Source organism: Onychomys torridus, chromosome 18 (assembly GCF_903995425.1).
Source record: "Onychomys torridus chromosome 18, mOncTor1.1, whole genome shotgun sequence".
NCBI lineage: Eukaryota > Metazoa > Chordata > Mammalia > Rodentia > Cricetidae > Onychomys > Onychomys torridus.
This window is the reverse complement of record NC_050460.1, coordinates 34,079,136-34,101,679: the sequence shown is the minus strand read 5'-3', so window position 1 is coordinate 34,101,679 and position 22,544 is coordinate 34,079,136. Positions and strand designations below refer to the sequence as shown.

The window sequence follows — 22,544 nt, the reverse complement described above, 5'->3', positions numbered from 1 at the left end:
GAAACGGATTCAGAGCATCAGCTGCTCGTTTCCATCGGTATATGCGACCATTTGGGTGGATACACTTTCAGTGTCTCTGCCCCACAACTAGAAGACGTGTGACTTCACAGGCTTCCATGTTTTTTGGGACACGAAGTGGAGGGTCTGGCTGCAGATGCCAACCAAACACTCAAAGCCTTGAGAACTTCAGGCTGTGTAGATTCAGACAGCCTATAGGAAGGGCTGTAGACGGAAAGGTGCCTGGAATGTGAAACAGCCAACAGAAGGCACTATCAGAGGGTCCTGAGGAACGTGGAAGGTTTGATTTCTGCAAATGAAACCCATGGTCCAGGGGGAGAGAGCTACAGAAGCTAACAACCTCAGAACAGAAATATGCATCCTGCCGTGGAACAGACATACAAGAGGGGCTGTGCAAACCCAGAGGACGGAAGCTGGTCCCTCAGGGAAGGCGGGTAAGGGCAGAAAGAAGCATGCAGAGGTCACACACAGGCGAAGGCTCAGAGTCCTAGAAAGGAGCTAAATGCAAGCACCACTTACTGTTCACATAAAACATCAAATTCAACCCCCAGACATGGATGAAATGGGTTAGCATGCTTAGCATGTGATGATCAGGGGCAGCTTTTACACAATCCTAAATCCCATAAAGAAGAATGACTGTGTAATTAATTTAAGCAAACAGAAGTGCTTTTAAGTGTGGCTCACAGTCAGTCTACAGAAGACGAACTTCAAAAGCTGAGCATACCCAATCTTTAAAACATGGGTAAGGCTTTTTAATTGACACAATAGTAATTGTACCTAAACAGGACACAGTGCTGCACTCTAAGGATCAGACCAGGCCCACTAGAGGAACTAATAACCCCCCAGACACATTTCTTTATGTTACAAACATTCAAAATCCTCTATGTTGTCAATTCTGAAAAAGCACATCGGCTGGTGTCGATCACAATTGTCCTACTGTGTCACAGGACACCAGAGGTTATCCTTCTTGTCTCCCCACATCTCACCCTCCTCCTAGCCTTTGCTGACCTCTATCCTCCTCTTTATGTCTATGAAATCAACCTTTTAAGCCTCCACACATGAGAATATGCAGTACTGTCTTTCTATGGGCACAAACATGTAACTGATATGAAACAAACACTCTAGATACCCTAGGTGTTGATTTTTTTTATAAAAACAAAGGGGAAGGAGAATGCTCTGTGAATCACCAAAATGATCTGCATCCAAATATTAACAGTCATTTCTAAACTGTAATCATATTTTTTTGCATATTAGAACCACTTCCCTAAAACAGAGGAGTAAAATACACTTTAGTCTCAAGTACTGATGGTTTTCAAAATGAGCCTACCCTTATTATGTCATTTGATCATCACAAGTGGAAGGTGGCCCATCTCGAGTCCCAACTGAGTGCCTGCCAACAATCTAAGTATAGTTCTTCCCATTTATCAAAGAAGCTTCTTTTTGCAGCCAATGGAAGCTACTACAGAGAGCCACATCTGGCCAAAATGCAGAGGAATAAGTGAGTGTGGGGGTGCCCAGTCCCAGCTGATACATTACAACACAACCCCTATACCTAAAGCCCAGGAAACATTTTAGAAGAAAGGACAGAAAAAAATTGTAATAGTCAGAGGATTAGGATGCCTGCTTCAAGATAGCATCATTTAGATGGGAGAGGGTTGCTGTACCCTTGAAATCTCAATAATATGGTTGCCTAAACAAAACCTGCATCATGACCATATCAGCCCATATGCCAACATGGATGGAGAAGTCTCACAAATCCTCACCCATAGATGAAGAACTCCAGGCAACCAATGGCTGCTGAGGGAGGGAGAATTATTTTGTCCAGGAATGAGTCTCCAACAGCGTGTCAAATCCCAAGAAGTCATCCCTATAGACATGTGCATATAAGCAACACTAAATGTACCTCAGTAGGCTGGGTGGGTGAGTAGGTGGGTGAGTGGATTGATGGATTGATGGATGGATGGATGGATGGATGGATGGATGAATAGATGGAGTTAGAGGAGGACAGGGGGGATGGAAATAATGTAAATACAATGTACAGTGTATGAAAAAAACTCAAACAATTTTTAAAAAACCAAATAGTTCTGAATAAAACAAAAACAAACAGAAACAAAACAAACAAAAGGTGGGCCTTGTTCTCTTCAGCACTTCAGAGTAAATAACTTCTCTGAGGCTAAAAATGGTGGGAAGACCAGTGGGCTGGGTTGCTTGGCCTGTAAAGGCCACAGTCAGTGAGTCTAATGACCTAAGTTTAGTCCTTGTGACCCACATGGTGGAAAGAGAAGTGAGTCCCCAGAAATTATTCTCTGACATCCACAAGCATACTGTAACACAGACATAGACACAGACACAGGCACACACACACACACACACACACACACACACACACACACACACACACACACACACTGAATAAATAAGTAAATGTATTAAAAGAATCTGTACTGGGGCGTGAGTCTCCTGACATTGGAGACCCAGCTCTCTGTACCACCATGCACTAACTCTGCAAATCAAGCTTCAAGGACAGTAAATCACATTCTGAGTTCATGGAGAACATACTTAACATCCAATTTACGGGAGTCAGAAAAATGAACCAAACAGGTGATAGCAACTGGGAGCTTAGATGACCTAAGATTTTTCTCTTATGTCCACATGGCAATCCTGTCTTTGCTCCTAAGATAACTGGCGCCTCTGCTGGACAGCAGGTAGGGAGAGAGAGGAAGGCTGTTTCAGAGAGCACAGTGAAGAGGAGGCAGGTAGCAACCTCAGAATGGGAGGCTGGGGGCGTTTTTCAAAGGCTTTGCCATGGCTGAGCCTTAGGCCCCCTTCTGTAACATGATGGCTCTGGCATTCTGACTCACAGCCAGTCCAACTCCCCTTCAGTCCAGTGGAGCCATTCCTGGAAAGCAACAACTCTGAAGATGCCTTTCTTCTGTATCATCTCTTCTCGAGATGTGCCCCATTTTTCTTCCTTTTAGCTTGAAGAAGACAAAAGCACTCATTTAAAGGAAACTCGGTTTAACTTCAATCACATAGGAAACTAACTCCAAATGCAGCCAAGAGTTCCTTTGGTACTTATCAAAATACTTCAAATGTAGCATGCAATCTGTTTGTCTTAAAAAAAAAAAAAAAAAAAAAAGTACTGAAGGCATAACACAGAGAACAGACCGTGAGGGCAAATACAGCCGTTCAAGGGTACAGCATAGTCATACCATTGGACCTCAATGATCTAAATGAATCACCTATTCTACAAGAATTCAAATGAGTGAAGGTCTTTGATTTTTCTGTAACAGCCTTCTTAGGGTGTTAGAATTTACCCTAGGACACTGGAAAATTCTACAAGGGTGGGTCCCATTCTTGTATGATCCAGATATCTGTAAGCAACCTAATTCACTAGAAATAGCAAAGGAGTATGACCATCAGTAAAACTACTCAAAAATATCCTTGGTTTTGATTATTTATCTTGGCAAAAAACCTACCCTCAAACTAAGAGAAGCCCTTTGTTTCCAAGTCATCCAATTCTCTCATGCTCTTTTTGCAATCCTTTGGTATTTCTGACTAAATAGTCCCCTACCTGGGAAAACTCAACCTCTCCCTCCCTCCCTCCCTCCCTCCCTCTCTCCCTCCCTTCCTCCCTCTCTCCCTCCCTTCCTCCCTCCCTCCCTCTCTTCTTTTTTTCATATCCATCCATCCATCCATCCATCCATCCATCCATCCATCCATCCATCCATCCTTCCATCCACCCACCCATTTTTCTACACCACTGGGATCAAATCAAAGCCTCATACCTGCTAGCCATGTGTTCCACTATTGTACCACATCCTTCATTTGGCTTGTCACTCCTACCTGACACCTTTCCTTCATCAATTTGAGTGTTGATTGCCTAGAGTGTTGAATCTATGTATGCAAGGAACCTTCTTTTGAACCTTTTCACATGCAGCCAGAAATAATACAAATAAATTACTAAAGGATTCTAAAGGAAAAAAATAGTAACTCCTTGGGCTCATTCTAATGAGATGCTGAATGGCTAACTTAAACTCTCTGGGGATAAATATGATGTTGTATTGCGTGCATATGTCAGTTGTAAGACAGGCCAAATTATCTTTATGTTTATAGATTTTGTTTGTTTTCATAAATGGTGGTGGCAGAAAGGTAGGCAAATAAGTAACAGATATGACTGGGCTCCCTGATGCTCCCATACAAGAAGAACCTGGTACCTCTGTCCATAGCTGCCAAAGCCATCAGTGGAGGGGCGGTGGGGGAGGGAGGGAGGAGGGGAGTTGTGGTGTCCTGCCTTGCTCTTAGCAAAGTAGACCTTCTCAGGGGTATTCCCCTAAAGTTAAAATGAAGAAACAACCCAGAAAGTGCTATTACTGACACTGGAAAGATGGCTCAGTGGTTAAAAGTTCTTGTTGCTCTTCCAGAAGCCCAGAGTTCACTTCCCCACACCCATGCCACCTCAGAGTGGAGCTCACAACTGCTTGAAACTCCAGCTGCAGGAGATCTGACCCCCTCTTTCAGTCTCCACAGACACCTGCACCCCCATGTGCCTATCTCCACAAACGCACACACACACATACATTAATTTTCAAAAAATTAATCTTGGACAATTCTGTTTGCTGAAAAGCCTATAATACTTGGGTTATATTTTCCTTTGTTTTACACTGAGCACTGAGGTTTGCACTCGTATGTGAGGAGGTAGATTTCACCATATCCCTGACGGACTTCTAGAAGGCACATCTAGAGACTTCTCCACCGTTTTCTAGGCACCTCGGGGGATACAAACCTAAGTGAAAATGATGGTTTGCAAACATGGTAGCCAAGGTAGCTCCCACCATTTTTTTTTTAAACAGTGACTTGGCAATTGAGCCTGGCTGAAGGAAGTTGTACCTGCCTGCAAGAAAATGAGGAGCGACAGAATGAGTGTCCTGATTTAACAGTCCTTATTACAGGCAGAGAAACAATTTTGAAAAGCAGGTTAGCTACGCAAAGATGGCAAGGAATGGAATAATGATGGTGCCCTAAAAAGGTTTTCCTGCAAGGGCTCCTCTTTTGTGCCCTTTCACTGACAGCCTCCTCTCCCCCAGGGCTGGGTGGCGTCGTACGGACACCAAATTGCACACACCCCACAGCGCACAATAACCACACACTTGAGCAAAGTGCTTAAGTCGAAGAAGGTGTACTTGGCATGCTTGATTTGTTCTAGGCACATTCTCTATCTCCTTGGAGGTGGCATTTCAGAAAAAAAAAAAAGTAAATAAACACTGGTAATTCTATTTTGGGCCCTATTTATAAAGAGTTACATTCAAGCTCTGACTCCAGTCCAGTGACTCATCTCACTTCTCTGGGTCTCAACGCCTTCCATGAAAAAAAAAAAGGCAATAAAGTAACCCTGCCCTCAAGGGAGTATCACTGAGGCAAAGGGAAGTCAGATATGCGTGGAGACAATGACAATGACCTCTACTGGGGCTCCCCCTCTCCAAGGTGATGCCTGGAGCTAATGAGAGTCTGCTTGTGCAACTGCAGAGAAAAAAGTGATGAGGAGATGCCCAGGAAGGGATGGTGCGAGTGTGAATCCTGCGGCCAAGCCCGTGCTGCCGTGAATCCCAGGACTCTCGGAAGTTAAGGTAAACTCCACCTGGATAGGAGAAATCATTCTGGTGTCTCCTTACACAGAGATTGATGATAGCAAATGATGAGGCAACATGGAATTCTTTTTTTAAAGGCTTATTTTTATTTCTCTCTGTCTCTCTGTCTCTGTCTCTCTCTGTCTCTCTCTCTCTCTCTCTCTCTCTGTGTGTGTGTGTGTGTGTGTGTGTGTGTGTGTGTGTGTGTGTGTGTGTGTGTAGATGCTCACAGAGGCCAGAAGAGGGTGTCAGATCCCCTGGAGCTGGGGTGATCCTAACCACTGAGCCATCTGAAGAAAACCTCATCTTTTAAACAGCTAGACGAGAGAATTGTGAATGTTCTTATCACAAGGAAGTGAGACATGTTCAAGATGATGGACAAGCTATTTCCTGAGCTGACCCACACACAGTATAAAAATGTACCGGGGAAACTGGCTGTATCCTAAAAGGATATATAATTATCTGCCAGTTTTTTAATTTGATGTCCCCACTTTCATTCCTGCTGATATGAAAGACACCAGGACCAAAATCAACCTGGGGAAGAAAGGGTTTATTTTGGCTTATACTTCCAGGTAATAGTCCACCAGGGAGTGAAGCCAGGACAAGAACTCAAGGAATGAATTGAAACCGAAACCATGGAGTGATGCTGCCTACTGGCTTGCTCTCAAGCTCATGCTCAGCTAGTACACTTCTTGCAGGGCCCAGACCCACCTGCTCAGGAATGCCACTGCCCTGTAGGCTGGGCCCTCCTGAATCAATCAAGAATATGCCTTGCAGACATACCCACAGGCCCATCCAATTGGAGCAATTCTTCAACTGAGGCTCCATCTGTCCAGGTGTGTCATGTTGGCAACAAAACTACCCTGGATGGTTTCTAAAATAAGCACCTACTGTTCATTACAGAAGCAAGGAGCATTTTTTTTTTTTTAAAAAAATATTTATCTGAATAGTTGGATGTCAGCAACTAATAGCAAGGAGGTTCACTGAATGAGTGTGGACAGTCCCCCAGCCCAGCCTTGTCCTCATTTCTCCTTGTACTGGTTGTCTACAGAGCTCTGACTTCTTTATCTTATTATTCTCTTGTCAGAACACAGATTGTGGTGAGCATGTGGAGAGATAAGGTGAGGAGGCAGGGCAAAGTTGGCCTTTCTGTGTACAGTATGTCCCTCCCAGGTCTTCTGGGTGGTGCATGAGTTATTCCTGTGAACTGGCTGGAACCAGAGCCCAAGAAGCCCCTGATTTTTCAGGTGTCCTTGGGTCCAAGTGGAGGAAGGAAAGTACCCAGCCACCCAGAAATAGACAGGCTTGGTATCAGCTACAAGCTCCAGTGCCAGGGCAGGGACCTGTGAGTGTGTTCACCTCCAATTTCCTCCAATTTCCTTTTGGGAAACATGGGCTGCATTCGTAGATGTCTGAGGCCTTTACCTTCCACATCAGGCCACCTTAGCAGTCAGAATTCTGGTACTACTGAAAATCAGCTCAGTTTTGCTCTTTGAGGGTTTCTGGCACAGGACAAAAATGGCAAGATCCTCTCAGGGAGGGAAGAGCTGAGACTGGGTACCTCAGACCAAACTTCTTTAGGAAAAAAAAAAAAAAGAAAAATCACACAAAATAATAAAGAAATGTCCCATTTGTCAAACATAAACAGTCCCACACAACCCATAAGATTCAGAACCCCATGAGAAACCCAGAGGCTGTTTGATTTGGATCACAGTCTCAGGCACACAAGGTTATCACCGTACTTTGTTCTTATAAGTGGAAAAGGAAAGCAAACTGCCAACTCAAGCAACTGCCAAGACATTCTGAGTGTTTTCCTTTCTACCATCAACTCTTCCAGTTTCCCTTATTGTGTTAGCTTTCAAGAGAACACTGAGCTGCGTTATGCTTTTAATTGTGTGTGCATACAGTGTGCATAGTCTGGAAAAAAAAAAAAAGAGCCTCATTCAAGAAGGAAACATTTTGAGGCTGGCATGTCCCCAGCTTCGTGTGCAAGAGTTTGATGAACGAGTCACAACAGCAATAAAATAAAAATAATAAAACTACGACTTCTTGTTTATATGAAGCTCTTTAGTAAGCATTCTGTGCTCCTGATTTTCAACTATGCATATTGTTATCTCTCTTTTACAGATGAAAAAAGTTGACTCAGGTGTATCGGACTTGCCAAGGTTGTTCAGTCTCAGCAACAGGATCAAAGTGCCAAAGCTTTCTGTTATGGGCCACAAGCTGTCTCCATTAAACCATACAAAAGTGTTAGAGCCTGTGTGACCATATCACAGCAAGGTATGCTGGGATGATGGGATGATGGGAGAGGAGATAGACCCCCTTATGATCTCAGATCTGTTCTATTTCTTAGCTTTAAGTGGTGGTCTTAGTCACAAGTTTAAATACTAGATCTCTCTCTCTCTCTCTCTCTCTCTCTCTCTCTCTCTCTCTCTCTCTGTGTGTGTGAGTGTGTCTGTGTGTGTGAGTGTGTCTGTGTGTCTGTGTGTGTGTCTGTGTGCTTGTCTGTATGTACATGGATGGATGGATGTATTATATGCATACATACAGAGAGAATAAATAAATTTAATAAAAATATAAAAGAAGACCCAGGGGAAGCCTTCAGCCAGTACATTCTGGTGATACCACCTTAAGAGGACCAAGCAAGACTGAAGACTGCCACTAAATGGTGATATGACCCAAGATACACGGGAAGGCAGAGGCCAGAAGAGACTGTCTATTCCAAGTAAAGGTCACCTGGATGGCCACCTCACCTCACAGCTACCTTGTGAAGACATATTTTAGAAATGAGAACACAAAAAGAACAGTTCTTTCTAAAAGTGCATGCATGACATCATCTTTAGGAGCACCCTTACTTTCTAGGTTTCAGCCAGCAAGTGGTTATAGCATCCAGTCTGAAGCTAGCAAGCAGTAAGCTTCTTGTAGGGGATTTGCCAATCTTCCAAGCATGGAACACAGAAGAGGAAACCGATCAGAGCAGTGGTTCTCAACCTGTGGGTCAGGACCCCTTTGAGGGGGTGTCACATCTCAGATATCCTGCATCTCAGATATTTGCATTATGATTCATAACAGTAGTAAAATTATAGTTATGAAGTGGCAACAAAAACAGTTTTATGGTTGGGGGTCACCACAACATGAACTGTATTACAGGGTTGCAGCGTTAGGAAGGTTGAGAACCACTGCTCTAGGGAGCTGAAATAGTTGTAAACGCTGTTGCTAAATAACTCCACATACAGTCAGCTCTTCACACCCATCAGTTCCACATCCACTGATGCCATCAACCATAGGTGGAAGATACTTGGAAAAATACTGTCTATGTGGAACATGGACTCACTTTTTGTGTGATGTTATGGCCCAAGAGTACAGTATAATATTGATCTCCATAGCAATGACATGATTTTCAGGACTATAAGCAATGTACAAATGATTTAAAGCACACAGGTAGATGTGTGTGGGTTACGCGCAAACATTATATCAGTTTGTATAAAGAACTTGAGCATGCTCAGATTTTTCCCATGAATCCTGGAATCCCCCAGCCCCAAGGATACCAGGGATCATTGAATGTCAATCAATACATATCCAAACAAATTTGGTGCAAACCAAACGCATCATCTTGATGCCTAGAATGCCATCATTTTTGTAGAACATGAAAACTGCCCGGGGCTTGTACAGTACAGCATGGCAGAAAATCCAATAATGCTAAGGCCAGGATAACATGTAAACATACAAGTTGAGAGCTTGGGACAGATTTCTAAAGAAATCAGTGGTTAAGGATGAATACCAATGTGGCCCACAGTGGGAAGGCAGACAACGTTTGCCCATAGAAAAATCAATGTGCGGTTTTCCTTGTCATCCCCCTGAGGGGACACATTTGCTGTCGGGCAAGAGCCATTTCTTCTCTCCAATCTTGAATTCTATGGTTGCTAAGTGTGGTGGCACACCTGTCACTTGACATTCAAGGATAACCTAGGCTACACAATGAGTTTGAAGCCAGCCTAAGCTACGTCAAGGGAGATTCTGTAGTGATGGAGAGGGGGCTATTTACCTCAAAGTCCCCCTGAACTCTAAATCCCAATATCTAGACACTTCCCACACCCTACACACACTCCCCAAAGGGGAGACTGGGAGCAATTGTTTTATGCTCACTAGTGAACCTGGTGCACAGGGAAGACTTGTGCATTTCAGGAGAGAAAGTACAGTAGTGAACTTCTGTGACACCCAGACCAGGTGGCCTAAGGCCACTTCACCTCTCTCTACTGACAGGCTGAGCTTTGACACAAGGGGGAATGTGGAAAGCCCCAGAAGCAACTCGGAAGGAAGAATCTCCTTTGTCTTGAAGAAAGTTCAGTTTGTCCTGAGCCACACACCTAGAGGCTGTTAGCAAAGCAAGGTCCACATTTGCATGGGATGGCATGCTCGGTCCCTGGCACAAAGGCTCTGAAGCCCGCTTTATAGCGGCCATGCCCATTTGCACCGAGTGAGTTTCTCCCACTGACTGCCGCTGTGAAGGGAGAAGGCAGAGAGGCTCCAGAAGCAACAACAGCTTCCCTGACATCGATCTGCAGTCATATAAGCTGAGTCCAGAGCTCCAGCCTCATTCTCAGCCCCACCACAAACATACTCCCTAACTTGGGTTCAACAGTGTTCCTCTTATTTCCACTGGAGTTTGGTCTCTAGGGAAACGGCATCTTTTGCAGGGCTGATGAATGGCAGGCTGTGTCTTTCCGAGGCTGTGGAGGTTTGAGTGAGAATGGACCCCACAAGCTCATGTGCTTGAATACGTGGTCCCCCATTGGTGGAACTGTCAGTGGGGTGTCACCTTGTTGGAAGAGGTGTCGTCTTTGGGGAAGGGTTTTGAGGATTCAAAAGACTCCACTCCCAGTGTGTTCTCTCTGCCTCTTGCTTGTGAATCGAGATGTGAGCTCTCAGCTATCCCAGCCACCGCCACCGCCACCATAGTGTGGCTCTGCATCATGGACTCTAGCCCTCTGAAATCATAAGCTCAAATTAAATACTTTCTAAGTCCTCCTTGCTCATGGTGTCTTATCACAGCAACTAAAAACTAACGGAGACAGAGACAGAACACAAAAGTGTTGACGTGGCAGATGTAATGACTGGTTTGGTCAGGACCGCAGTTGGCCTGGCCTCCTCTGCCTTCACCTCTCCAGCCCCAAGTGAGCTAGCTTATCCTGTCCCAGACGCTGTCAACAGGAGGCTGCTCTGACCTGTTTGTCTGAGATGAGCATGGCACTGATGACACCCGTTTCCAAATGTACCGCAGCCTTGCAAAATAATGGGAAATGGAAACCATTAAATTCCAAAGCCGAAAAGAGGCACAGCGGCCTGGATCTTCAATGGTGTGTGTGTGTGTGTGTGTGTGTGTGTGTGTGTGTGTGTGTGTGTGTGTAAACTTGGTCCCCACCTGTGGCACTATGGAGAAGTGGGAGATCCTTTAAGAGATGGGCCTAGAGGGAGGAAATTAGTTAGCTGAGGGTGTGCCTGGTCTGTCTCCCTTTACTTCCTGGCCACAGTGAGGTGAGCAGAGCCCTTCTCCCATGGTCTGCCTTGTTGTGAAGCAGAAAACAATGGAGCCAGGTGACCAAGGACATTAACCTCTGAAATAAGCCACAAGTAAGCCCCTCTTCCTTCCCACTAGTCGGCCTCAGGTCTTTTATCACCGTGTCAGACAACTAACTAGCAGCGCACTGCATGAAGGTTTCTATGTGACACTGAGTTCCAAATCCTAGTGATGCCCAAGACTTGCAGAAGCACTTCAGTCCCACTGGAGCACCGGTGATAGGGCTTTAACTAACATTAGCCAGCCAGAATTAAGAAAGGAAAAATCATTCACATTTGTATGCCAAAAAAAAAGTAGATATTAATAAAACTACTTGATTCTCATCAGCATCTTTGGAATCCACACAGTAAAGGCCCAAAAGTTCTGTCAAGTGCCTGCTACCTAGCGTCCCCAATAGGAAGCCATCTCTGTTTGTGTGGCCAGTTCCTCCTGGAGAGTTTCTCTGTGTGTCTTGTCCCTTTCTCTTCCCTAGCAGAGGGCGGTGGACGGCTACTGCTAGAGCAAGAGTAGAATTCTGTTCACTTTCCCTGAAGGGCAATTATACTTCTGGAGTTCCGTCCATCCTGTTTTCCTCCCTGTCCTCTCTGGCAGAAGTAAGAAAGTCAAAGAATCCAGCAACCATCTTTTTAGCTGTGTCTCATGAGGGCGGCGAGCATCTGCAATTGACGGAGCCCTCAGAAAACTCAAAGCAGAGTGCGTCGGATGCTCACCCGAGGGTCCCCCCCACACACAATAAAGCCTCTCAGAAGTGCATTGGCACGGTGCTGAGCCCAGTGGCACGTGCCTTTGGTCCTAGCACTCTGGAGGCAGAGGCACATGACTCTCTATGAGTTCGAGGCCAGCCAGACTACCTACATATTGAGACCAGAACCTGAAAGTCTCTCTCCTTGGAGTTTTCTGGGAAACACATCACTAGAGATCTCCTATTGTCATCTTCTAAGAATCTTCTAAGATTACTACAAGGTTAATAACATCTATTTAATCTTCATAGACAGCCTCAGTTTCTAAGATGCACCTCTACAATAAGGGGAACACTTCCCAACAAACGACTACATTCCACACTCTCCATCTTCGAGTTTACCTTAGCACATTCAACCAGTCACAGGTGGAAGTAAGTTCCATGCATGTGAAAAGGCACAGAAGAGATTTGAAATCTGGGTAATACACAGTGTCATGAAGACACAATGACAAGACAGCCAAGCCCCGGGGACGGGCAACATGGGCACCATTATTTAGTCACCAATTAGACACTATCTACCAACACTCTGAATAGATGCACCTTTTACTTAGACATCCTTCCCTAGAAATCCCTGACCTACAAAAACATGAAATATAGATGAAATGATATATATTAAGGAGGTAAATAAAAATGTAAAGTGGGAGGAATATAGTCAATGTTGATCAGTAGACATGGGCTGAATAAACCAGGTTGTGGCCACATTGGATGATACTATATGGTCCTTAAAGTGAATATAAGTGATGAGTTTTACAAAACAAAGCTCTCTGTACCACACAGTTGCTTTTTATGATAGGCAATAATATGTGGAGAGGCAGCTTTGTTCTAAAATCTGTGCCTATCTGTGTAAATGCACCAGAATGAGCCACAGAACATGCTCTGTGATTCAATAGCTCCCCCTTGTAAAGGGAGGAGGATTCCAGGCTACAACTGACTTTAGCTACAACAACCTAACTGGGCCTGGTACATAGAGAAGTAAGGGTTTTACGAGCTTTGATATGTCTCAGAGTGGACTTTCTGGGGAATTCCTCAATGGAGACTCCAGTCTCATCTCTGCTTTCTTCCAGCCCCGCTCACCCAGTGGCCCACGGTTGCTTAGCTAACAGATAGTACACCCATCCTCCACAGGATTGTGTGGGAGAAGGGTGGCTTCTTCCCTTACCTCTTCTTAAGAGCTAGGGAAACTTTCCCAGAAGCCCCTGAGTAGCCTCACCTCACATTTTATTGGCCATCACAGGGCCCAATGCTCATTTGGAACCAATCACTGTAAAGGGCTACAGGCCCACCAGGGCTGCTCATCAGTATTCACCTCCTGACCCAGTGTGGGAGAGTAGACTGCTTTGAAAAACCAGATTTCTTTTTCTTTCTTTCTTTCTTTCTTTCTTTCTTTCTTTCTTTCTTTCTTTCTTTCTTTCTTTCTTTCTTCCTTCCTTCCTTCCTTCCTTCCTTCCTTCCTTCCTTTCTTTTTCTTTCTTCCTTCCTTCCTTCCTTCCTTCCTTTCTTTCTCTTTCTTTCTTTCTTTCTTTCTTTCTTTCTTTCTTTCTTTCTTTCTTTTTCTCTGAGAAGACAGGTTTCTTTCAAAAGTGGGAAATGGTGGCTAAGCAGGCCACTGGGGGTGAAGGGAACATTTGCTTCTTATTGAAATATATCCTGTTGTTCGACAACCTTTTCTATAAGATTTTCTATATGTGTGACAGTTCATTGTCACCATCAACTTGATTGGATTTAGAAATACAGCTCTGGGCGTATCTGTGAAGGGATTTTCCTGGGAAGACCCACCCAGAATATGGGCAACTTCATTTCATGAACTGGGTGGGATCCTGGGCTGAATAAACAGCATACAATGTGACCAGCTGCCCCATCCTCCTGCAGCCTTGCCCTCACTAGCATGATGGACTGCACCCTACACAGTACCACGATGGACTGCACCCCCACACGGTACCACGATGGATTGCACCCCCACATGGTACCATGATGGACTGTAACCCACCTGGTGAGCCCAAATGGCTCCTTCCTCCCTTCCGCTGCTCTGTCAGGAATTATGTGACAGAGATGAGCAAAGAGATTAATAGGCTGTGTGTGTGGGGGGGTTGTGTTTAAGACTACTATAAACATTTTAAAGTCTAGGAAGGAGACTGGATGGGAAAACACTCCGACAAAATATGTATTTTCATTCACCTCATTATTTTCCGTCTTTTCCAACATCTATGTGATGTGGTTTTATAAATAGAAAAATAATGTTGAAAATGATCACCATTTTTTAATATTTTACTATTGTTTGACAGACTTCCTGGGGAGATGTAACAGACACATCTAATCACCCTAGAGAGGGAGCTCATAATAGACCAGAATACAGATACCATCAAAGTCCATCATGGTGAACCAGTGAATTTTATGGGGTTGCTTACAGGAATATGGGTGAAGAGTTACTTCCAGGAGCAGAGATGACAATAAAAACAATCCCATTTGCTAGGCTTTCTGTACATCCCTTGCTGGTGATCCCAGAGACCTGGCAGCACGAGCATCAATCACTTCCACTATTTTTCTGACAAGAATATTCAGGCTTATAAAAGTTACAAAGTTGCCACTATGCATCCCCAGGTGAGAGGGAAGCTACCCCAAGCCTCTCCGACTTCAACCTGTGTCTTATTCCTGCCAAACCACAACATGCTCCTCCATGCACACAACAGCACAAGGTCCCAGAAAACCCCTTTCAAGGCTCCTCCTGGTCCACCACTCTGCAGAAAGGCATGGCAGGACCTCACGCCCAGTTTAAAAGAATCAATGTACTTCTCCCTCCTCCTCCTCCTCATCTCTCAGCTCCTAGGATGTAGGTATGACCTATCTTCCACGTGTTGCATCATCTGGCCTACGATTTAGGGCATGCTCAGTAAGCATGTGTTGGTGGGGTGAAGTGTATTCCAGAGCTTGCTCGAGTGTAGCACTGGGAGCTGGTGAGATATACCCGAAGCTCCTGAACTAGAATCTCCATTTAACAAACCCCCACCCCACCCCTAGTGACTCACTGTGTTCTGAGGCCCCACCCCTTCCTCCTCTTTATACACACGGTTTATTTCACAGCAGGATAAAAGAGAAAACTCTCTTTTCTGCTCTGAATCATCAAATGGAACCAGACATTCTGACCTGCAGACACTCAAGTGGCCTCTAGGGGAAATTTACCTAAGAAAATGACTCTTTGCCTAACATAGCACGTGACCCCTAATCTAAAAAAATTCAAACGAGAAACAGCACCACTTTAGCTAAAGATTGCACGAAAAATGTCCTCCTTTACATGCTTGTGTTTAATAACTGCTTCCCCGTGCACTTACGTACTATTAATCACCATCTGATTTAGCACAGGATTACTCATAGTTAAGTACCCCATTAGCATTCAGAAATTTCTAACCTTTGGATAGTGATTACTGACAATTCAGCTTGTTTCCCACACCTATTTATTGAGCATCTATTATGAACATGGCCCCACAGAGATGAGAGGAAGAGATGAGATATGAATGTGACCGTGCCCAACCTCTGGTCTTTGCTCGGGAATAGAATGGGAATGGGGAAATATGCTAATCAAACAACCCTGTAAGCCAATAAGGCTTCAAGTACCATTTTCCCTACTTAAATGTGAAACTCGATTAGATGCCTGCTATGATGAAGCCAATTAAACTGTTAGCATAAAGCAGCCAAGAAGACTGAGTCACTAGGCTATTTTCAACCCCTCACAATTTGACCTGTGCTGGCGAAGACATTGCAGTGTGCAGGGTGTCAGCACAGAACAGCCAGTGTTTCCATCACAGAGGAGGTTCACAGGTGGCCGTTCACACCAAGGACAAGACACATAAGTACTTGTTTTTAAAATTCAGCCTTTTGGCTTCTGAAGGTTTATTTATAAGCAAAATTCTGGGGCAAAAAAAAAAAATCATATCAAGATGGAGAACCCATGAATTAATTTAGCCTGAAGAAATTCAGGACCATTGACTCTGCACTTGAGAAGTAGCTGCTTTTAGAGGTTACGAACACCTAAGAAAGATGATATGAGAGATGGATTTAAGTCGGTGACACAGCAAGCGATTTTTTTTTACTGTTTTCATATTTCCATTATTGAACAGCCAGAAATATAAAGCAGGGACCAAACTGTTACAAACAACTAAGTAAGCTTTAAAAAAATTAAAATTATTTTCTACATAAAAGTCATTTCTCCAGTTACCATCTGAACATTTATCATACCCAGGGGTTTTTCCTTTCAACACACTAATAGTGAATGTCTCAGTCCATTCTCTAGACATGTTTAACTCCTGGGGAGGGGTGCTTAACATTTTATTAATTATGTGCTTTCTCTAGAGTATATCCTGTCCTGCTCCCCAAGAAGTCACTCTGGGGAGCAGCGAGAATAAAACCATTTCTACTACATCTGCACGGTGGGACAAGTCAGCAAATAAATAGAGGTATGGATTTCTGAGGGAAAAATGGCAAAAAGCACATTTACAAATCTTCTAAGCCACACTCCATGTCTCTCTGAGACAGAGGGTAATTACTGAATGCTTTTATGCTCCACACTTTATTTTTAACTAAATCTGTAAGTAGACTGCTGGGAAATGCCAATACGTCTACTGGTTCACATTTGTCTGTAACGAAAAATTTTGCTTTGTAAAACAGTGGCCCAGATCGCAATATCTCTTTTAAAAATATGACTGTATTTATTTGGGGGTTATTTAAAATAAATTGGAGGTTATTTCTGGCAACATTTTCCTACAGGGGAATTTTGGGAGCAGGAAGGAAGAAAGCTCGAGCCATGTTTTGCTCTTGAGTCTGAAGGATGCCTTCCAGGGCTAGCTCTGTTTTTTATGCGAGCCATAATTAGTTGGCCAGTTAGCTGGATGGGGGCTTCACTGTGGGAGACACAAAAGTGTTGACCGAGCTGAGTCCTGCCGGGAACGGATTCAGGACCGAGTACCTGGAAAGTCCAAATGGGAAATCCCTCCTATTAAAGAAAACCCTATTAAGGATAACAGAGTTCTAGTGATTGAAACAGACTAGCTGTCTCCGCCGCCGACTCAGTTAATAACTACTCAATATTCACCTGTAAAGAAGCAAGCTAACCACGGCCTCAGGGGCGGATCCTAACGCAATGGGTAGAGAAGGAACACCAGGCTGGCCCCTCTAGGACCCTTGCAACACCTGTTGAACGCTACAGCTTAGAACTTCATCAACTGAAGACTCTCGGATTTAACCTTAGGAGATTTCAGAGTCCGTGGAAATGCGCGTGTTTACTTAAGGTTTCCATCTTGCCTCGTCAACAAAACTGGTTACTAATTATTTATGAATCACAGAGCTGAAAACAAACTTTCTTACCTTAAGCAGTTAAGGAGAGGCGGGCAGAGGGGAGAGGCTGGCTTTGAATTGAGCCTCTCGGTACCTGTCCCTGCCCCCTGGTTCCCACCCTAAGTGGCTTTTTAGAAGGGTCACGGTGCACCCCTCCTCTACACGGGGAGGGGGCACACCTCCCAGTCAAACAACGTTCTAGCACCCAATCTCGGGAGTCCCAGGAGCCTAGCGCTGTGTAAGCACAAAGATGGGCTTTCAATCCGGCCCTGAGCCAATTCAGACCCAGGGACGAAGTGACACCAGAGCCCCAACCCGGTAGCCACACTCTCCAGGCGTCCCGGGCTCCCTATGCTTAGAGATGCACGCTGTGGATCTCTGGAAAGGCAGTGGGCTATCTTCAAAGCTCCTGTCCGGGACGCAGTACCCCTCTAGCACCCTCCGAGGGTTCCCCGAATCCCGAGGTTCGGGGTGCCTAGTCCTCTCCCTTGGCGAGCGGCTCCGGGAGCCCACCGGCCGTCTGGCTGCAGTGGTCGGTGGGACCCGATGCCCCGGGCGACAGGACCCGTAGTGCGCAGGACTCACCTCCCCGCGCCCCCACCCCCGGGTGCCTGCGCTGCGCAGCCTCGCTCGGTGTCGCGCCCGAGCGTCCCTCCCGGCCCCGCGCGTCCCCAGCGTTGGCGAGCAGGTGACCAGAGCCGCGAGCCACGCGCACGTCTTCCCACCCGAGATCACGCGTCCCCAGGCGCTGTGGCCTCTTACCTCCGAGCCGGTCGGGGCCGCCCCACCAGGCCGGGCACCGACTGGGCCGGGGAGACGCGCCTCCCGCCGCCGCTGGGAGCCGGGGCGGCAGGCGGGCTCGGGGACCTTCTCCCGGGCGGCGGCGGGAGGCGCTGCTCTCGCCGCTGCCGCCGGGGTCTCGGAGCTCCGCGGCTGCTGCGCGGGTCCCTCGGGTCCTGCGGGAAAGCCCGCCGCTCGCGCCGCAAACTCTTGGGCGCGCAGAGCCGGGGACCGCCGCCGCCGCCTCCCCGCCCCGCCGCCTCCTCCTCCCTCTCCTCCCTCTCCTCCTCCTCCCGCTCCTCTTCCTCCTCCTCTTCCTCCTAAGCCTGGAGGCTCCAGCGGCTGCCCGCTCCCTCCTGGCCCCGACCCAGTCTGAGCTGCACACTCAGCGCGTGCCGCAGGGACACGGACCCTGCGACCCCCGGCGGCTCTCGGCGGCTCGCAGACACCCGTGCGTCCCCAAGGCCGCTGCAGGGTCCTGCGGGGGCTTCAAGGATGAGCTTGGGGGATGGAAGTCGGGGGGGGGGGGGGTCCGGCCAGTCTTGGTCGGGACTGGGAGCGGTGAAAGGGTGGATGAGGTTGTGCTTGGAGCCAAACCGGGAAGAGGGGAGGCAAGCTTGATGACATTGTGGAGCTGCCTGCTGGGGTCCCGTTAAAGTTGTCACTACGAGGGTAGCAAAGAATACTGCGCCCCGGGTAAATGGAAACCATCGCAGTGCCCGCTGCTGCTCTGCTGTCACGGGAGGGGGGTGTCCTGTCTGCCAGAACATAACTGTCACTGCCCCTTGCCTAAGCCGACCTAGAAGGGCAGGCCAACTCGCTTCTGTGACTCAGGACGTGGGTGGGTGGGTGGGTGGGTGGTTAGGTGGGTGGGTGAGGGGACACAGGGTGAGAAGAGGGGTTCCAGGGACATGAGAGTGAGCGCTGTTTGTGGAAGACAGCACTGGTTGCTAGGGAGGAATGCTCAGTGCCTCCTCCAAGGCTAGCGTAGCTGGTCAGGAAAATGGGTCAAGGATTGGCAAGAACCCGCTAAGTGTCCCCTCGCATGCTTAGGCCCTCAGGTTGGGGGCTGCGGCCAGGAGGCGCCCTCGGAGCAGTGTGGGGCCTCTCCTTCCCCGCCCCCACTGCCCTCTCTCCTTTTACACCAGTTCAGGAAATGTTCCACTGACCTACATATTTTTCCAAACATACGTGACCTTTTTTTTTTTTTTTTTTTTTTTTTTTTTTTTCCTGTGGGAGGAGACAGGCAAGAATCCAAGAAAAAGAGAAGCCAGAGAGAGCAGCATGCGCAAGAACACAGGGAGGCTTTTTACCAAGCTCCTGCAAACCCCAAGCCAAGACAGATGTGCAGACACGGTGTCCGGGAACCAGGAGCTGCTGTTGGACTCGCTGAGGGGGCTCTGAACGCGAATGGCATGAAACGGGAGACTGCTAACCCGGTGAGGGAGTTCAAGGGTAGTGTGTATCACCCAAATCCATAACCACCCTCCACTCCCTGTGGCGATCACCGAAGGCAGGCACCTGGCTAGACCAGCCCGAAGAGGAGTCATCTCCCCCACGCCAGGCACACAAAAGTCACATGCTCCCTGATGCAGGCTTGTGCTAGCTTCTTGGAGCAGCACCCTGCTTTGGCAATCCTTCAAGTGTCGGTCTAGACCCCACATTCCAGCAAGTGGCTCAGGCAGGGAAAGCGCCACCACTGGCTCCCCTTTTCTTACTCTGTGTGTGTGTGTGTGTGTGTGTGTGTGTGTGTGTGTGTGTGTGTGTGTGTGTGAGAGAGAGAGAGAGAGAGAGAGAGAGAGAGAGAGAGAGAGAGAGCGAGCAGGAGGGATCTCCTGAGGCTTTAGCCCCAAGTGCTAGTCTCAGTCCTGGCTCATGGGGTTCCAGGTCCTGGATTACTCCTCTCCAACACAAACAGGACTAGCTCCAGAGTCGCCTTATTTGGGCATGCAACCCCACACCGTCAATTAGATCAAAACACTCACAGAGTCAGCCCCCCCCCCCCCCCCCCGCGCGCGCCCCACAACACACACACAGTAAAGTAGGTCATTCTCTTTATTTCCCATTTGTATTATTTTTGTTTAATTCTCCTTCTGAAAAACAAGCATCCTCCAAGCATCCTCCAGCCGCTGACTTTCTCAGGCTGCTTCCAACTTGAAGGGCTTTTGAGGAAAGAGGAGGTTGACCCCCTTGTTAGTTTGAAGTTCCCCTTTCCGACTAGAAAAGGGGAGTCTTTCAATTACTTTTTCTCCTCCTCGTCTTTTTCCTTCAGGCAAGTATGTTTTAACTGTGCCCTTAAAGGGCGGCTATGACTAATATCTAGTAAAGATGAAATTGTGTGCTTCTAACCGGATTTAACGAAGAATTTAGAACCACCTCCCTTCTTTTTTTTTTTTTTTTTTTCCTTTGAAAGAGATTCCAATTCCCTTTGGCAACTTGAAAACTCATTGGGAGATCTTTTAAGAAACTCGACATGGCCTAATAACTCATCAAGTCTGCAATGTAGCAAGTATTTTTGCTCTGTCCTGTTTTTATCGGTTGTAAGACATCTTCCTGATTGGTTTCTTCCTGTTGATATGGAGATGGTGGAGATGTGGTTGTTAGACTTAGTCCAAGCTCCAACCCATCTCATGACTGTTTCTTCCCACCCATGTAGGACCCTGAGGCAGAGTGGAGAAGAGAGTCCCTGAAAGAATGCATTGTCCCTCCAAATGCAGAGGAGAGCCTCCTGGACATTCTATGCATTTGACAGCATGCTTCCATCCACCGCCCTTTGTTTAAGCTTGCCATGACTCAGGCTGGGTTCACAAGAGAGGGCTGGGGGAACACTGAGAAGGTTTGTCTACACAGAAGCCTTACAGTCTGGGACAGAGAGAAATATGAGTTAAACTGGGTGAGTGACAGAGGAGTTTGAAAGAGGAACTGGGAATGGGTTTCTTGGGCAAGGTGACCTAAGTGCCAGGGCTTTCCAATGACAAGATAGCAAAGTCAAGCTGGATCCTCATAACCTAGACATTATTTATAATATGCCACATGGATCAAATGCAGCATTTCAAAACTACATTGCTGGGGATGGAAAATTCTCAAGTGGTCCCAGTCATTAATCCTTGAAAGGAGCCTGCTTTTATTGGTTGAGTCTTTCAATGACTCCCCAAGGAACCCTAGATGTGGAGGATGAACATTTTTTTTTTCCTTATCAGTCTTTCAAAATACAATGAAAACTCCAAAGTTTCCATTGTCTAACTGGATCTCCCCATCATGGAAGTCCAATCTGTAGCATATCCCGATTAGAATCATTGGTATAATGAACTTTTCAGCATAGGTATTGGGTGCCTATGGGTGTCTGCTTTTAGTGTTACCTGCAGGCAAGACTGTGTGGGCTCCCACAGTAATTACAGCACTACCTTAGGCCTTGGGACCCATGCTAGGACATACATGCAGTAACTGCAGCACAGATTTGGAATAAACCATAAGAACCAAGTTCCCATTCTGAAGGATAGCTTCTATTTCCAGTTAGCCACAGGTGGGAAGGCCCTTTTCATACGAATAGCTAGAAGGCTGTGGACTGTTACCTCTGAATATCATTTTTCCCACCCCAAAGAAAAATCAAGTATATACCATGCCTTGTTACATAGAAAAACATTTTGCTAGACAAGACTCTGGGGCAAACAGTGTAGGGAGCCAGATGGGAAAAGCATAAGAGGCCACAGACCACAGGAACTGCGTGCAGATGGATGTAAAGGTCAGTATTTATGAGCAGTGATGAAGAAAATAATCAGGAACCACCCACCCTGTGTTGAAATGACCAAGGTGAGAATTAGGTACCCTGTTCCTACAGCGGCTTCCTAGCAGAGGGAAGGGCAGGCTGCAGCTAGCTGGGGGCCTCTGAGCAAGCCGGAGACAATGGAGCCTGCACAGCCAGCCTGGTATAGTTTGGACTTCACTGGCCATTCCTGCCTCTCAGATCAGCTGAAGGATGAAGTAAGCTGGCAGGCAGGACCCAGGGAGGAAAATGGAGCTGGAGGAGTCTGAAGGTGACAGGGCCTTAAAGTCTCTGCTCACATACTGGAGGAGATGGTGCACAGGTGTGCTGGTCTGGATTCCCAGGCTTGCACACACAGATCTGAAAAAGATCTGTTGACACTGTAGGAAAGCTGGGCACTTGAGAATAATCCTTCCTTATGGTTGAGCCCTTTGAGGAAGTCCCTGTATGTGGATTTTCTCTGATAATAAAGTCTGAACCTAGGTTTCATTTACTTCTCTAGGAGTATTAAAAATTGCACTTGACATTTCTGACACACAGTGAACCCAGATGAGGTGTTGCAACCTTTTGGGGGGGGGAGGGTCGCAGTTTGCACTAGCGTTTCCTGTTGATGTGCTCAAATGTACAATGCCTGACATCATAGTACCAGACATAATAGTCCCATTGCCCTAAAAAGCAAGCAAGCAAGCAAGCAAGCAAACAAACCAACCCCAC

At 46.5% G+C, this 22,544-nt stretch overlaps 1 protein-coding gene across 3 annotated transcripts in view; it reads right to left on the bottom strand.

Moving 5' to 3' along the window:
- The window catches only part of Npas2 (neuronal PAS domain protein 2), a 178,891-nt gene extending 160,589 nt beyond the window's left edge, over positions 1 to 18,302 (bottom strand). For 2 of the 3 annotated variants that reach the window (XM_036167234.1, XM_036167232.1), the window contains exon 1: positions 18,050 to 18,302. The gene's annotated coding sequence lies outside the window, so the exon portion shown is untranslated. Of the gene's footprint in view, positions 1 to 17,317; positions 17,881 to 18,049 lie in introns of those variants that run through there. The other variant, XM_036167235.1, reaches the window with a different exon arrangement.
- Between the last annotated feature and the right edge of the window lie 4,242 nt (positions 18,303 to 22,544).